General features: G+C 34.0%; 8 non-coding genes across 8 annotated transcripts; all 8 read right to left on the bottom strand.

Moving 5' to 3' along the window:
- Positions 1 to 2,851: 2,851 nt before the first annotated feature.
- Positions 2,852 to 2,937, bottom strand: TRNAR-UCU (transfer RNA arginine (anticodon UCU)). Its single transcript is given in 2 exon segments — positions 2,852 to 2,887; positions 2,901 to 2,937. It is a non-coding gene; the product is annotated as a tRNA-Arg (tRNA).
- Positions 2,938 to 4,351: 1,414 nt separating this feature from the next.
- TRNAR-UCU (transfer RNA arginine (anticodon UCU)) lies at positions 4,352 to 4,437 on the bottom strand. The gene is given in 2 exon segments: positions 4,352 to 4,387; positions 4,401 to 4,437. It is a non-coding gene; the product is annotated as a tRNA-Arg (tRNA).
- Positions 4,438 to 5,851: 1,414 nt separating this feature from the next.
- Positions 5,852 to 5,937, bottom strand: TRNAR-UCU (transfer RNA arginine (anticodon UCU)). Its single transcript is given in 2 exon segments — positions 5,852 to 5,887; positions 5,901 to 5,937. It is a non-coding gene; the product is annotated as a tRNA-Arg (tRNA).
- Positions 5,938 to 7,351: 1,414 nt separating this feature from the next.
- Positions 7,352 to 7,437, bottom strand: TRNAR-UCU (transfer RNA arginine (anticodon UCU)). The gene is given in 2 exon segments: positions 7,352 to 7,387; positions 7,401 to 7,437. It is a non-coding gene; the product is annotated as a tRNA-Arg (tRNA).
- A 1,414-nt stretch (positions 7,438 to 8,851) lies between these two features.
- On the bottom strand, positions 8,852 to 8,937 carry TRNAR-UCU (transfer RNA arginine (anticodon UCU)). The gene is given in 2 exon segments: positions 8,852 to 8,887; positions 8,901 to 8,937. It is a non-coding gene; the product is annotated as a tRNA-Arg (tRNA).
- A 2,936-nt stretch (positions 8,938 to 11,873) lies between these two features.
- On the bottom strand, positions 11,874 to 11,959 carry TRNAR-UCU (transfer RNA arginine (anticodon UCU)). The gene is given in 2 exon segments: positions 11,874 to 11,909; positions 11,923 to 11,959. It is a non-coding gene; the product is annotated as a tRNA-Arg (tRNA).
- A 1,414-nt stretch (positions 11,960 to 13,373) lies between these two features.
- On the bottom strand, positions 13,374 to 13,459 carry TRNAR-UCU (transfer RNA arginine (anticodon UCU)). Its single transcript is given in 2 exon segments — positions 13,374 to 13,409; positions 13,423 to 13,459. It is a non-coding gene; the product is annotated as a tRNA-Arg (tRNA).
- Positions 13,460 to 14,873: 1,414 nt separating this feature from the next.
- TRNAR-UCU (transfer RNA arginine (anticodon UCU)) lies at positions 14,874 to 14,959 on the bottom strand. Its single transcript is given in 2 exon segments — positions 14,874 to 14,909; positions 14,923 to 14,959. It is a non-coding gene; the product is annotated as a tRNA-Arg (tRNA).
- Positions 14,960 to 16,616: the final 1,657 nt, after the last annotated feature.

Here is a 16,616-nt window from a genome sequence, read left to right as displayed (position 1 = left end):
TAACAGAAAGATTCCTGTTTTCTTTGTAACTTTGTTTTCGCCTTCTTATATGTAAAAGTAAAACTGGTCAGCAGGAAAATGCCTATGTTGTAGAAAAGAAAGATCTATTTTATATTAAAACTCCTTACATGCACTTTTTAGTCTTACATGCCAGCAGTTCATTTTAAATTACTAACAAAGGTCCCTGTTGGTAAAGTGTCACATAGAAATTCATGCAAGATAACAAAAGGGGTAGCTTTTGTTGGTTTCTAAATCTCAAGCTTTGATCTTTTTCACTTTCTCCAGATTCAATGCAGTAGCCACTGACCCTCAGGAACTTAAGCTGAGAAAAACGGATTGGAACATTAGTTTCGTTGTACGCTAATGGGCCACTGGTTTGGGAAGGAAATTAGTCAAAACAAAATAAATAATTTTATCCATGTGAAAAAACTATCAGAGAAGCTTTGTTTTAGTCCAAATAAATGCTGGGAAATTTCCTGGAGTCTCCTACTAGATATCCTGATTTTAGCAGTCAGCTATACTTTTCTTTAGATGTTTTTCCATTCCTCATTTTTTCCTTTTGCAGTTTTTCTAAGAATATCTAGGACTGTACAATAGTGGTGAAAAGTTTTCAGACTGATACCAAATTTGGCTTTCACAGTTTACTGCCTTAGATTTTATACTGGTAATTTGTGTTAACTCTAGATTATTCTGAAAAGAGATCAGATGAATTGCCCAAAATTGCAAACTCAGTTCTTACCATGAAAATTAAATTAATCGCAAAAAACTCATTTCCACTAAATTTCAGTTTCCCAAAAATGACCTGCTTGTATGATTTCCGTGGTCTCATCAGCACAGCAGAAGGTGTTTATGAGGACAAGGCAGCTGATAACACTCTGTTCTTATCTTTAAACCTATTTTTTACTTTTAAGCAAACAATTGTCCATGTTTTGCATTAATGACATAAAATTGATACCAAAAAGCCATGCAAACATTTCATCAAACTATGGATGGACTGGAGAATGCTTGCACCAAAGTTGCATTTTTTAAAGTTATAGTTGACAAATCAGCCAAAAATATCTAGAAACTCCAAATCCCGACATTAGAGATCATCAAGAAATATCTTGCAATCACATACAAATAAGAATTTTAGAAAGGTTCAAATTCAAGAAAGAATATGGTCTACTGAATACAGGTAACAGAACACCAAACACTAGACCAAAAATATGCAATAATGAATTGTGCCCTATCTGTTATCCATTGTGTCAATGAGCCTTCAGTGGCTGAATTGCATAGTTCAATTTTAAATGTAACATCTAATTTGCTCTAAACGTTATTAACATTTTTCATCTTTTCAAGATGAACCGAGTTAAAGTATTAATGTCTCAAAATACGACTCTGGTGGGACTCGAACCCACAACCTTTGAATCACATCAGCTCCCTAGAAGCCACAGAGCCACAAGCCTTTTAGTTGAAGTAGGTGTTTTGTCAAATCTAGACAATATTTTCCTGATGATTAAATAACAGAAAGATTCCTGTTTTCTTTGTAACTTTGTTTTCGCCTTCTTATATGTAAAAGTAAAACTGGTCAGCAGGAAAATGCCTATGTTGTAGAAAAGAAAGATCTATTTTATATTAAAACTCCTTACATGCACTTTTTAGTCTTACATGCCAGCAGTTCATTTTAAATTACTAACAAAGGTCCCTGTTGGTAAAGTGTCACATAGAAATTCATGCAAGATAACAAAAGGGGTAGCTTTTGTTGGTTTCTAAATCTCAAGCTTTGATCTTTTTCACTTTCTCCAGATTCAATGCAGTAGCCACTGACCCTCAGGAACTTTAGCTGAGAAAAACGGATTGGAACATTAGTTTCATTGTACGCTAATGGGCCACTGGTTTGGGAAGGAAATTAGTCAAAACAAAATAAATAATTTTATCCATGTGAAAAAACTATCAGAGAAGATTTGTTTTAGTCCAAATAAATGCTGGGAAATTTCCTGGAGTCTCCTACTAGATATCCTGATTTTAGCAGTCAGCTATACTTTTCTTTAGATGTTTTTCCATTCCTCATTTTTTCCTTTTGCAGTTTTTCTAAGAATATCTAGGACTGTACAATAGTGGTGAAAAGTTTTCAGACTGATACCAAATTTGGCTTTCACAGTTTACTGCCTTAGATTTTATACTGGTAATTTGTGTTAACTCTAGATTATTCTGAAAAGAGATCAGATGAATTGCCCAAAATTGCAAACTCAGTTCTTACCATGAAAATTAAATTAATCGCAAAAAACTCATTTCCACTAAATTTCAGTTTCCCAAAAATGACCTGCTTGTATGATTTCCGTGGTCTCATCAGCACAGCAGAAGGTGTTTATGAGGACAAGGCAGCTGATAACACTCTGTTCTTATCTTTAAACCTATTTTTTACTTTTAAGCAAACAATTGTCCATGTTTTGCATTAATGACATAAAATTGATACCAAAAAGCCATGCAAACATTTCATCAAACTATGGATGGACTGGAGAATGCTTGCACCAAAGTTGCATTTTTTAAAGTTATAGTTGACAAATCAGCCAAAAATATCTAGAAACTCCAAATCCCGACATTAGAGATCATCAAGAAATATCTTGCAATCACATACAAATAAGAATTTTAGAAAGGTTCAAATTCAAGAATATGGTCTACTGAATACAGGTAACAGAACACCAAACACTAGACCAAAAATATGCAATAATGAATTGTGCCCTATCTGTTATCAATTGTGTCAATGAGCCTTCAGTGGCTGAATTGCATAGTTCAATTTTAAATGTAACATCTAATTTGCTCTAAACGTTATTAACATTTAACCGAGTTAAAGTATTAATGTCTCAAAATACGACTCTGGTGGGACTCGAACCCACAACCTTTGAATCACATCAGCTCCCTAGAAGTCCAATGCGCTATCCATTGCGCCACAGAGCCACAAGCCTTTTTGTTGAAGTAGGTGTTTTGTCAAATCTATACAATATTTTCCTGATGATTAAATAACAGAAAGATTCCTGTTTTCTTTGTAACTTTGTTTTCGCCTTCTTATATGTAAAAGTAAAACTGGTCAGCAGGAAAATGCCTATGTTGTAGAAAAGAAAGATCTATTTTATATTAAAACTCCTTACATGCACTTTTTAGTCTTACATGCCAGCAGTTCATTTTAAATTACTAACAAAGGTCCCTGTTGGTAAAGTGTCACATAGAAATTCATGCAAGATAACAAAAGGGGTAGCTTTTGTTGGTTTCTAAATCTCAAGCTTTGATCTTTTTCACTTTCTACAGATTCAATGCAGTAGCCACTGACCCTCAGGAACTTAAGCTGAGAAAAACGGATTGGAACATTAGTTTCGTTGTACGCTAATGGGCCACTGGTTTGGGAAGGAAATTAGTCAAAACAAAATAAATAATTTTATCCATGTGAAAAAACTATCAGAGAAGCTTTGTTTTAGTCCAAATAAATGCTGGGAAATTTCCTGGAGTCTCCTACTAGATATCCTGATTTTAGCAGTCAGCTATACTTTTCTTTAGATGTTTTTCCATTCCTCATTTTTTCCTTTTGCAGTTTTTCTAAGAATATCTAGGACTGTACAATAGTGGTGAAAAGTTTTCAGACTGATACCAAATTTGGCTTTCACAGTTTACTGCCTTAGATTTTATACTGGTAATTTGTGTTAACTCTAGATTATTCTGAAAAGAGATCAGATGAATTGCCCAAAATTGCAAACTCAGTTCTTACCATGAAAATTAAATTAATCGCAAAAAACTCATTTCCACTAAATTTCAGTTTCCCAAAAATGACCTGCTTGTATGATTTCCGTGGTCTCATCAGCACAGCAGAAGGTGTTTATGAGGACAAGGCAGCTGATAACACTCTGTTCTTATCTTTAAACCTATTTTTTACTTTTAAGCAAACAATTGTCCATGTTTTGCATTAATGACATAAAATTGATACCAAAAAGCCATGCAAACATTTCATCAAACTATGGATGGACTGGAGAATGCTTGCACCAAAGTTGCATTTTTTAAAGTTATAGTTGACAAATCAGCCAAAAATATCTAGAAACTCCAAATCCCGACATTAGAGATCATCAAGAAATATCTTGCAATCACATACAAATAAGAATTTTAGAAAGGTTCAAATTCAAGAATATGGTCTACTGAATACAGGTAACAGAACACCAAACACTAGACCAAAAATATGCAATAATGAATTGTGCCCTATCTGTTATCAATTGTGTCAATGAGCCTTCAGTGGCTGAATTGCATAGTTCAATTTTAAATGTAACATCTAATTTGCTCTAAACGTTATTAACATTTAACCGAGTTAAAGTATTAATGTCTCAAAATACGACTCTGGTGGGACTCGAACCCACAACCTTTGAATCACATCAGCTCCCTAGAAGTCCAATGCGCTATCCATTGCGCCACAGAGCCACAAGCCTTTTTGTTGAAGTAGGTGTTTTGTCAAATCTATACAATATTTTCCTGATGATTAAATAACAGAAAGATTCCTGTTTTCTTTGTAACTTTGTTTTCGCCTTCTTATATGTAAAAGTAAAACTGGTCAGCAGGAAAATGCCTATGTTGTAGAAAAGAAAGATCTATTTTATATTAAAACTCCTTACATGCACTTTTTAGTCTTACATGCCAGCAGTTCATTTTAAATTACTAACAAAGGTCCCTGTTGGTAAAGTGTCACATAGAAATTCATGCAAGATAACAAAAGGGGTAGCTTTTGTTGGTTTCTAAATCTCAAGCTTTGATCTTTTTCACTTTCTACAGATTCAATGCAGTAGCCACTGACCCTCAGGAACTTAAGCTGAGAAAAACGGATTGGAACATTAGTTTCGTTGTACGCTAATGGGCCACTGGTTTGGGAAGGAAATTAGTCAAAACAAAATAAATAATTTTATCCATGTGAAAAAACTATCAGAGAAGCTTTGTTTTAGTCCAAATAAATGCTGGGAAATTTCCTGGAGTCTCCTACTAGATATCCTGATTTTAGCAGTCAGCTATACTTTTCTTTAGATGTTTTTCCATTCCTCATTTTTTCCTTTTGCAGTTTTTCTAAGAATATCTAGGACTGTACAATAGTGGTGAAAAGTTTTCAGACTGATACCAAATTTGGCTTTCACAGTTTACTGCCTTAGATTTTATACTGGTAATTTGTGTTAACTCTAGATTATTCTGAAAAGAGATCAGATGAATTGCCCAAAATTGCAAACTCAGTTCTTACCATGAAAATTAAATTAATCGCAAAAAACTCATTTCCACTAAATTTCAGTTTCCCAAAAATGACCTGCTTGTATGATTTCCGTGGTCTCATCAGCACAGCAGAAGGTGTTTATGAGGACAAGGCAGCTGATAACACTCTGTTCTTATCTTTAAACCTATTTTTTACTTTTAAGCAAACAATTGTCCATGTTTTGCATTAATGACATAAAATTGATACCAAAAAGCCATGCAAACATTTCATCAAACTATGGATGGACTGGAGAATGCTTGCACCAAAGTTGCATTTTTTAAAGTTATAGTTGACAAATCAGCCAAAAATATCTAGAAACTCCAAATCCCGACATTAGAGATCATCAAGAAATATCTTGCAATCACATACAAATAAGAATTTTAGAAAGGTTCAAATTCAAGAATATGGTCTACTGAATACAGGTAACAGAACACCAAACACTAGACCAAAAATATGCAATAATGAATTGTGCCCTATCTGTTATCAATTGTGTCAATGAGCCTTCAGTGGCTGAATTGCATAGTTCAATTTTAAATGTAACATCTAATTTGCTCTAAACGTTATTAACATTTAACCGAGTTAAAGTATTAATGTCTCAAAATACGACTCTGGTGGGACTCGAACCCACAACCTTTGAATCACATCAGCTCCCTAGAAGTCCAATGCGCTATCCATTGCGCCACAGAGCCACAAGCCTTTTTGTTGAAGTAGGTGTTTTGTCAAATCTATACAATATTTTCCTGATGATTAAATAACAGAAAGATTCCTGTTTTCTTTGTAACTTTGTTTTCGCCTTCTTATATGTAAAAGTAAAACTGGTCAGCAGGAAAATGCCTATGTTGTAGAAAAGAAAGATCTATTTTATATTAAAACTCCTTACATGCACTTTTTAGTCTTACATGCCAGCAGTTCATTTTAAATTACTAACAAAGGTCCCTGTTGGTAAAGTGTCACATAGAAATTCATGCAAGATAACAAAAGGGGTAGCTTTTGTTGGTTTCTAAATCTCAAGCTTTGATCTTTTTCACTTTCTACAGATTCAATGCAGTAGCCACTGACCCTCAGGAACTTAAGCTGAGAAAAACGGATTGGAACATTAGTTTCGTTGTACGCTAATGGGCCACTGGTTTGGGAAGGAAATTAGTCAAAACAAAATAAATAATTTTATCCATGTGAAAAAACTATCAGAGAAGCTTTGTTTTAGTCCAAATAAATGCTGGGAAATTTCCTGGAGTCTCCTACTAGATATCCTGATTTTAGCAGTCAGCTATACTTTTCTTTAGATGTTTTTCCATTCCTCATTTTTTCCTTTTGCAGTTTTTCTAAGAATATCTAGGACTGTACAATAGTGGTGAAAAGTTTTCAGACTGATACCAAATTTGGCTTTCACAGTTTACTGCCTTAGATTTTATACTGGTAATTTGTGTTAACTCTAGATTATTCTGAAAAGAGATCAGATGAATTGCCCAAAATTGCAAACTCAGTTCTTACCATGAAAATTAAATTAATCGCAAAAAACTCATTTCCACTAAATTTCAGTTTCCCAAAAATGACCTGCTTGTATGATTTCCGTGGTCTCATCAGCACAGCAGAAGGTGTTTATGAGGACAAGGCAGCTGATAACACTCTGTTCTTATCTTTAAACCTATTTTTTACTTTTAAGCAAACAATTGTCCATGTTTTGCATTAATGACATAAAATTGATACCAAAAAGCCATGCAAACATTTCATCAAACTATGGATGGACTGGAGAATGCTTGCACCAAAGTTGCATTTTTTAAAGTTATAGTTGACAAATCAGCCAAAAATATCTAGAAACTCCAAATCCCGACATTAGAGATCATCAAGAAATATCTTGCAATCACATACAAATAAGAATTTTAGAAAGGTTCAAATTCAAGAATATGGTCTACTGAATACAGGTAACAGAACACCAAACACTAGACCAAAAATATGCAATAATGAATTGTGCCCTATCTGTTATCAATTGTGTCAATGAGCCTTCAGTGGCTGAATTGCATAGTTCAATTTTAAATGTAACATCTAATTTGCTCTAAACGTTATTAACATTTAACCGAGTTAAAGTATTAATGTCTCAAAATACGACTCTGGTGGGACTCGAACCCACAACCTTTGAATCACATCAGCTCCCTAGAAGTCCAATGCGCTATCCATTGCGCCACAGAGCCACAAGCCTTTTTGTTGAAGTAGGTGTTTTGTCAAATCTATACAATATTTTCCTGATGATTAAATAACAGAAAGATTCCTGTTTTCTTTGTAACTTTGTTTTCGCCTTCTTATATGTAAAAGTAAAACTGGTCAGCAGGAAAATGCCTATGTTGTAGAAAAGAAAGATCTATTTTATATTAAAACTCCTTACATGCACTTTTTAGTCTTACATGCCAGCAGTTCATTTTAAATTACTAACAAAGGTCCCTGTTGGTAAAGTGTCACATAGAAATTCATGCAAGATAACAAAAGGGGTAGCTTTTGTTGGTTTCTAAATCTCAAGCTTTGATCTTTTTCACTTTCTACAGATTCAATGCAGTAGCCACTGACCCTCAGGAACTTAAGCTGAGAAAAACGGATTGGAACATTAGTTTCGTTGTACGCTAATGGGCCACTGGTTTGGGAAGGAAATTAGTCAAAACAAAATAAATAATTTTATCCATGTGAAAAAACTATCAGAGAAGCTTTGTTTTAGTCCAAATAAATGCTGGGAAATTTCCTGGAGTCTCCTACTAGATATCCTGATTTTAGCAGTCAGCTATACTTTTCTTTAGATGTTTTTCCATTCCTCATTTTTTCCTTTTGCAGTTTTTCTAAGAATATCTAGGACTGTACAATAGTGGTGAAAAGTTTTCAGACTGATACCAAATTTGGCTTTCACAGTTTACTGCCTTAGATTTTATACTGGTAATTTGTGTTAACTCTAGATTATTCTGAAAAGAGATCAGATGAATTGCCCAAAATTGCAAACTCAGTTCTTACCATGAAAATTAAATTAATCGCAAAAAACTCATTTCCACTAAATTTCAGTTTCCCAAAAATGACCTGCTTGTATGATTTCCGTGGTCTCATCAGCACAGCAGAAGGTGTTTATGAGGACAAGGCAGCTGATAACACTCTGTTCTTATCTTTAAACCTATTTTTTACTTTTAAGCAAACAATTGTCCATGTTTTGCATTAATGACATAAAATTGATACCAAAAAGCCATGCAAACATTTCATCAAACTATGGATGGACTGGAGAATGCTTGCACCAAAGTTGCATTTTTTAAAGTTATAGTTGACAAATCAGCCAAAAATATCTAGAAACTCCAAATCCCGACATTAGAGATCATCAAGAAATATCTTGCAATCACATACAAATAAGAATTTTAGAAAGGTTCAAATTCAAGAATATGGTCTACTGAATACAGGTAACAGAACACCAAACACTAGACCAAAAATATGCAATAATGAATTGTGCCCTATCTGTTATCAATTGTGTCAATGAGCCTTCAGTGGCTGAATTGCATAGTTCAATTTTAAATGTAACATCTAATTTGCTCTAAACGTTATTAACATTTAACCGAGTTAAAGTATTAATGTCTCAAAATACGACTCTGGTGGGACTCGAACCCACAACCTTTGAATCACATCAGCTCCCTAGAAGTCCAATGCGCTATCCATTGCGCCACAGAGCCACAAGCCTTTTTGTTGAAGTAGGTGTTTTGTCAAATCTATACAATATTTTCCTGATGATTAAATAACAGAAAGATTCCTGTTTTCTTTGTAACTTTGTTTTCGCCTTCTTATATGTAAAAGTAAAACTGGTCAGCAGGAAAATGCCTATGTTGTAGAAAAGAAAGATCTATTTTATATTAAAACTCCTTACATGCACTTTTTAGTCTTACATGCCAGCAGTTCATTTTAAATTACTAACAAAGGTCCCTGTTGGTAAAGTGTCACATAGAAATTCATGCAAGATAACAAAAGGGGTAGCTTTTGTTGGTTTCTAAATCTCAAGCTTTGATCTTTTTCACTTTCTCCAGATTCAATGCAGTAGCCACTGACCCTCAGGAACTTAAGCTGAGAAAAACGGATTGGAACATTAGTTTCGTTGTACGCTAATGGGCCACTGGTTTGGGAAGGAAATTAGTCAAAACAAAATAAATAATTTTATCCATGTGAAAAAACTATCAGAGAAGCTTTGTTTTAGTCCAAATAAATGCTGGGAAATTTCCTGGAGTCTCCTACTAGATATCCTGATTTTAGCAGTCAGCTATACTTTTCTTTAGATGTTTTTCCATTCCTCATTTTTTCCTTTTGCAGTTTTTCTAAGAATATCTAGGACTGTACAATAGTGGTGAAAAGTTTTCAGACTGATACCAAATTTGGCTTTCACAGTTTACTGCCTTAGATTTTATACTGGTAATTTGTGTTAACTCTAGATTATTCTGAAAAGAGATCAGATGAATTGCCCAAAATTGCAAACTCAGTTCTTACCATGAAAATTAAATTAATCGCAAAAAAACTCATTTCCACTAAATTTCAGTTTCCCAAAAATGACCTGCTTGTATGATTTCCGTGGTCTCATCAGCACAGCAGAAGGTGTTTATGAGGACAAGGCAGCTGATAACACTCTGTTCTTATCTTTAAACCTATTTTTTACTTTTAAGCAAACAATTGTCCATGTTTTGCATTAATGACATAAAATTGATACCAAAAAGCCATGCAAACATTTCATCAAACTATGGATGGACTGGAGAATGCTTGCACCAAAGTTGCATTTTTTAAAGTTATAGTTGACAAATCAGCCAAAAATATCTAGAAACTCCAAATCCCGACATTAGAGATCATCAAGAAATATCTTGCAATCACATACAAATAAGAATTTTAGAAAGGTTCAAATTCAAGAAAGAATATGGTCTACTGAATACAGGTAACAGAACACCAAACACTAGACCAAAAATATGCAATAATGAATTGTGCCCTATCTGTTATCCATTGTGTCAATGAGCCTTCAGTGGCTGAATTGCATAGTTCAATTTTAAATGTAACATCTAATTTGCTCTAAACGTTATTAACATTTTTCATCTTTTCAAGATGAACCGAGTTAAAGTATTAATGTCTCAAAATACGACTCTGGTGGGACTCGAACCCACAACCTTTGAATCACATCAGCTCCCTAGAAGCCACAGAGCCACAAGCCTTTTTGTTGAAGTAGGTGTTTTGTCAAATCTAGACAATATTTTCCTGATGATTAAATAACAGAAAGATTCCTGTTTTCTTTGTAACTTTGTTTTCGCCTTCTTATATGTAAAAGTAAAACTGGTCAGCAGGAAAATGCCTATGTTGTAGAAAAGAAAGATCTATTTTATATTAAAACTCCTTACATGCACTTTTTAGTCTTACATGCCAGCAGTTCATTTTAAATTACTAACAAAGGTCCCTGTTGGTAAAGTGTCACATAGAAATTCATGCAAGATAACAAAAGGGGTAGCTTTTGTTGGTTTCTAAATCTCAAGCTTTGATCTTTTTCACTTTCTCCAGATTCAATGCAGTAGCCACTGACCCTCAGGAACTTAAGCTGAGAAAAACGGATTGGAACATTAGTTTCGTTGTACGCTAATGGGCCACTGGTTTGGGAAGGAAATTAGTCAAAACAAAATAAATAATTTTATCCATGTGAAAAAACTATCAGAGAAGCTTTGTTTTAGTCCAAATAAATGCTGGGAAATTTCCTGGAGTCTCCTACTAGATATCCTGATTTTAGCAGTCAGCTATACTTTTCTTTAGATGTTTTTCCATTCCTCATTTTTTCCTTTTGCAGTTTTTCTAAGAATATCTAGGACTGTACAATAGTGGTGAAAAGTTTTCAGACTGATACCAAATTTGGCTTTCACAGTTTACTGCCTTAGATTTTATACTGGTAATTTGTGTTAACTCTAGATTATTCTGAAAAGAGATCAGATGAATTGCCCAAAATTGCAAACTCAGTTCTTACCATGAAAATTAAATTAATCGCAAAAAACTCATTTCCACTAAATTTCAGTTTCCCAAAAATGACCTGCTTGTATGATTTCCGTGGTCTCATCAGCACAGCAGAAGGTGTTTATGAGGACAAGGCAGCTGATAACACTCTGTTCTTATCTTTAAACCTATTTTTTACTTTTAAGCAAACAATTGTCCATGTTTTGCATTAATGACATAAAATTGATACCAAAAAGCCATGCAAACATTTCATCAAACTATGGATGGACTGGAGAATGCTTGCACCAAAGTTGCATTTTTTAAAGTTATAGTTGACAAATCAGCCAAAAATATCTAGAAACTCCAAATCCCGACATTAGAGATCATCAAGAAATATCTTGCAATCACATACAAATAAGAATTTTAGAAAGGTTCAAATTCAAGAAAGAATATGGTCTACTGAATACAGGTAACAGAACACCAAACACTAGACCAAAAATATGCAATAATGAATTGTGCCCTATCTGTTATCCATTGTGTCAATGAGCCTTCAGTGGCTGAATTGCATAGTTCAATTTTAAATGTAACATCTAATTTGCTCTAAACGTTATTAACATATTTCATCTTTTCAAGATCAACCGAGTTAAAGTATTAATGTCTCAAAATACGACTCTGGTGGGACTCGAACCCACAACCTTTAAATCACATCAGCTCCCTAGAAGTCCAATGCGCTATCCATTGCGCCACAGAGCCACAAGACTTTAAGCGGAAGTAGGTGTTTTGTCAAATCTAGACAATATTTTCCTGATGATTAAATAACAGAAAGATTCCTGTTTTCTTTGTAACTTTGTTTTCGCCTTCTTATATGTAAAAGTAAAACTGGTCAGCAGGAAAATGCCTATGTTGTAGAAAAGAAAGATCTATTTTATATTAAAACTCCTTACATGCACTTTTTAGTCTTACATGCCAGCAGTTCATTTTAAATTACTAACAAAGGTCCCTGTTGGTAAAGTGTCACATAGAAATTCATGCAAGATAACAAAAGGGGTAGCTTTTGTTGGTTTCTAAATCTCAAGCTTTGATCTTTTTCACTTTCTACAGATTCAATGCAGTAGCCACTGACCCTCAGGAACTTAAGCTGAGAAAAACGGATTGGAACATTAGTTTCGTTGTACGCTAATGGGCCACTGGTTTGGGAAGGAAATTAGTCAAAACAAAATAAATAATTTTATCCATGTGAAAAAACTATCAGAGAAGCTTTGTTTTAGTCCAAATAAATGCTGGGAAATTTCCTGGAGTCTCCTACTAGATATCCTGATTTTAGCAGTCAGCTATACTTTTCTTTAGATGTTTTTCCATTCCTCATTTTTTCCTTTTGCAGTTTTTCTAAGAATATCTAGGACTGTACAATAGTGGTGAAAAGTTTTCAGACTGATACCAAATTTGGCTTTCACAGTTTACTGCCTTAGATTTTATACTGGTAATTTGTGTTAACTCTAGATTATTCTGAAAAGAGATCAGATGAATTGCCCAAAATTGCAAACTCAGTTCTTACCATGAAAATTAAATTAATCGCAAAAAACTCATTTCCACTAAATTTCAGTTTCCCAAAAATGACCTGCTTGTATGATTTCCGTGGTCTCATCAGCACAGCAGAAGGTGTTTATGAGGACAAGGCAGCTGATAACACTCTGTTCTTATCTTTAAACCTATTTTTTACTTTTAAGCAAACAATTGTCCATGTTTTGCATTAATGACATAAAATTGATACCAAAAAGCCATGCAAACATTTCATCAAACTATGGATGGACTGGAGAATGCTTGCACCAAAGTTGCATTTTTTAAAGTTATAGTTGACAAATCAGCCAAAAATATCTAGAAACTCCAAATCCCGACATTAGAGATCATCAAGAAATATCTTGCAATCACATACAAATAAGAATTTTAGAAAGGTTCAAATTCAAGAATATGGTCTACTGAATACAGGTAACAGAACACCAAACACTAGACCAAAAATATGCAATAATGAATTGTGCCCTATCTGTTATCAATTGTGTCAATGAGCCTTCAGTGGCTGAATTGCATAGTTCAATTTTAAATGTAACATCTAATTTGCTCTAAACGTTATTAACATTTAACCGAGTTAAAGTATTAATGTCTCAAAATACGACTCTGGTGGGACTCGAACCCACAACCTTTGAATCACATCAGCTCCCTAGAAGTCCAATGCGCTATCCATTGCGCCACAGAGCCACAAGCCTTTTTGTTGAAGTAGGTGTTTTGTCAAATCTATACAATATTTTCCTGATGATTAAATAACAGAAAGATTCCTGTTTTCTTTGTAACTTTGTTTTCGCCTTCTTATATGTAAAAGTAAAACTGGTCAGCAGGAAAATGCCTATGTTGTAGAAAAGAAAGATCTATTTTATATTAAAACTCCTTACATGCACTTTTTAGTCTTACATGCCAGCAGTTCATTTTAAATTACTAACAAAGGTCCCTGTTGGTAAAGTGTCACATAGAAATTCATGCAAGATAACAAAAGGGGTAGCTTTTGTTGGTTTCTAAATCTCAAGCTTTGATCTTTTTCACTTTCTCCAGATTCAATGCAGTAGCCACTGACCCTCAGGAACTTAAGCTGAGAAAAACGGATTGGAACATTAGTTTCGTTGTACGCTAATGGGCCACTGGTTTGGGAAGGAAATTAGTCAAAACAAAATAAATAATTTTATCCATGTGAAAAAACTATCAGAGAAGCTTTGTTTTAGTCCAAATAAATGCTGGGAAATTTCCTGGAGTCTCCTACTAGATATCCTGATTTTAGCAGTCAGCTATACTTTTCTTTAGATGTTTTTCCATTCCTCATTTTTTCCTTTTGCAGTTTTTCTAAGAATATCTAGGACTGTACAATAGTGGTGAAAAGTTTTCAGACTGATACCAAATTTGGCTTTCACAGTTTACTGCCTTAGATTTTATACTGGTAATTTGTGTTAACTCTAGATTATTCTGAAAAGAGATCAGATGAATTGCCCAAAATTGCAAACTCAGTTCTTACCATGAAAATTAAATTAATCGCAAAAAACTCATTTCCACTAAATTTCAGTTTCCCAAAAATGACCTGCTTGTATGATTTCCGTGGTCTCATCAGCACAGCAGAAGGTGTTTATGAGGACAAGGCAGCTGATAACACTCTGTTCTTATCTTTAAACCTATTTTTTACTTTTAAGCAAACAATTGTCCATGTTTTGCATTAATGACATAAAATTGATACCAAAAAGCCATGCAAACATTTCATCAAACTATGGATGGACTGGAGAATGCTTGCACCAAAGTTGCATTTTTTAAAGTTATAGTTGACAAATCAGCCAAAAATATCTAGAAACTCCAAATCCCGACATTAGAGATCATCAAGAAATATCTTGCAATCACATACAAATAAGAATTTTAGAAAGGTTCAAATTCAAGAATATGGTCTACTGAATACAGGTAACAGAACACCAAACACTAGACCAAAAATATGCAATAATGAATTGTGCCCTATCTGTTATCAATTGTGTCAATGAGCCTTCAGTGGCTGAATTGCATAGTTCAATTTTAAATGTAACATCTAATTTGCTCTAAACGTTATTAACATTTAACCGAGTTAAAGTATTAATGTCTCAAAATACGACTCTGGTGGGACTCGAACCCACAACCTTTGAATCACATCAGCTCCCTAGAAGTCCAATGCGCTATCCATTGCGCCACAGAGCCACAAGCCTTTTTGTTGAAGTAGGTGTTTTGTCAAATCTATACAATATTTTCCTGATGATTAAATAACAGAAAGATTCCTGTTTTCTTTGTAACTTTGTTTTCGCCTTCTTATATGTAAAAGTAAAACTGGTCAGCAGGAAAATGCCTATGTTGTAGAAAAGAAAGATCTATTTTATATTAAAACTCCTTACATGCACTTTTTAGTCTTACATGCCAGCAGTTCATTTTAAATTACTAACAAAGGTCCCTGTTGGTAAAGTGTCACATAGAAATTCATGCAAGATAACAAAAGGGGTAGCTTTTGTTGGTTTCTAAATCTCAAGCTTTGATCTTTTTCACTTTCTCCAGATTCAATGCAGTAGCCACTGACCCTCAGGAACTTAAGCTGAGAAAAACGGATTGGAACATTAGTTTCGTTGTACGCTAATGGGCCACTGGTTTGGGAAGGAAATTAGTCAAAACAAAATAAATAATTTTATCCATGTGAAAAAACTATCAGAGAAGCTTTGTTTTAGTCCAAATAAATGCTGGGAAATTTCCTGGAGTCTCCTACTAGATATCCTGATTTTAGCAGTCAGCTATACTTTTCTTTAGATGTTTTTCCATTCCTCATTTTTTCCTTTTGCAGTTTTTCTAAGAATATCTAGGACTGTACAATAGTGGTGAAAAGTTTTCAGACTGATACCAAATTTGGCTTTCACAGTTTACTGCCTTAGATTTTATACTGGTAATTTGTGTTAACTCTAGATTATTCTGAAAAGAGATCAGATGAATTGCCCAAAATTGCAAACTCAGTTCTTACCATGAAAATTAAATTAATCGCAAAAAACTCATTTCCACTAAATTTCAGTTTCCCAAAAATGACCTGCTTGTATGATTTCCGTGGTCTCATCAGCACAGCAGAAGGTGTTTATGAGGACAAGGCAGCTGATAACACTCTGTTCTTATCTTTAAACCTATTTTTTACTTTTAAGCAAACAATTGTCCATGTTTTGCATTAATGACATAAAATTGATACCAAAAAGCCATGCAAACATTTCATCAAACTATGGATGGACTGGAGAATGCTTGCACCAAAGTTGCATTTTTTAAAGTTATAGTTGACAAATCAGCCAAAAATATCTAGAAACTCCAAATCCCGACATTAGAGATCATCAAGAAATATCTTGCAATCACATAAAAATAAGAATTTTAGAAAGGTTCAAATTCAAGAAAGAATATGGTCTACTGAATACAGGTAACAGAACACCAAACACTAGACCAAAAATATGCAATAATGAATTGTGCCCTATCTGTTATCCATTGTGTCAATGAGCCTTCAGTGGCTGAATTGCATAGTTCAATTTTAAATGTAACATCTAATTTGCTCTAAACGTTATTAACATTTTTCATCTTTTCAAGATGAACCGAGTTAAAGTATTAATGTCTCAAAATACGACTCTGGTGGGACTCGAACCCACAACCTTTGAATCACATCAGCTCCCTAGAAGCCACAGAGCCACAAGCCTTTTAGTTGAAGTAGGTGTTTTGTCAAATCTAGACAATATTTTCCTGATGATTAAATAACAGAAAGATTCCTGTTTTCTTTGTAACTTTGTTTTCGCCTTCTTATATGTAAAAGTAAAACTGGTCAGCAGGAAAATGCCTATGTTGTAGA

The sequence above is a fragment of the Dendrobates tinctorius genome, unplaced genomic scaffold (genome assembly GCF_039654945.1).
Source record: "Dendrobates tinctorius isolate UK_male_01 unplaced genomic scaffold, ASM3965494v1 ptg000011l, whole genome shotgun sequence".
NCBI lineage: Eukaryota > Metazoa > Chordata > Amphibia > Anura > Dendrobatidae > Dendrobates > Dendrobates tinctorius.
Note: the sequence above shows the minus strand (reverse complement) of the source record. Positions and strands in the feature narration are given on the sequence as shown.